This window comes from Mauremys reevesii, linkage group 10 (genome assembly GCF_016161935.1).
Source record: "Mauremys reevesii isolate NIE-2019 linkage group 10, ASM1616193v1, whole genome shotgun sequence".
Lineage (NCBI taxonomy): Eukaryota > Metazoa > Chordata > Testudines > Geoemydidae > Mauremys > Mauremys reevesii.
Window position 1 is genome coordinate 20169132 of NC_052632.1, and position 527 is coordinate 20169658.

Consider the following 527-nt stretch of genomic DNA (forward strand, 5'->3'; position numbering starts at 1 on the left):
ATCCAGATTATGGACTTTTTGTGTTCAAAGGTAAATGGATAATTTTTGAGGGAGACCTTTGGGACTGAGTGGGTGACTACTGAAGTTAGTGCTGGGTGCAGACAGTTTTGGTGTAATCTTAGGTGCATTTATGGAACAATGAATGGTGAAAGCGGATTATGTTGGGGGTGAGTAGCAGGGGTGGGGAGTGATTGAAATGTAGCAGTGGGAGTTTTGGGGGTATGCTGGGAGGAATGGGGGTTATTGACTATTTAGAGGTGGGAGTGTTTATGTTGGGGGGCTAAGCGAGGCTCGGGGTGTTGAACATTCAGAAGTGGGAGTAGGTATTTGGGGGGGGGAAGGGGTCTCAGGGCAGACAGAATTGGCAGTAGGTTCTCTGGGGAGGGTGGATGCACACAGAGCGCTGGGTAATGTCTTTGTGGGGGGGTTACACTTCGAGCTGGAAGTAGCTAATTAAGGGGAGTCCTTCGACCGACGCCTATAAGACGTCCCCGCCTAGGAGAGGGGAGGATGGAGACGACAGGCCT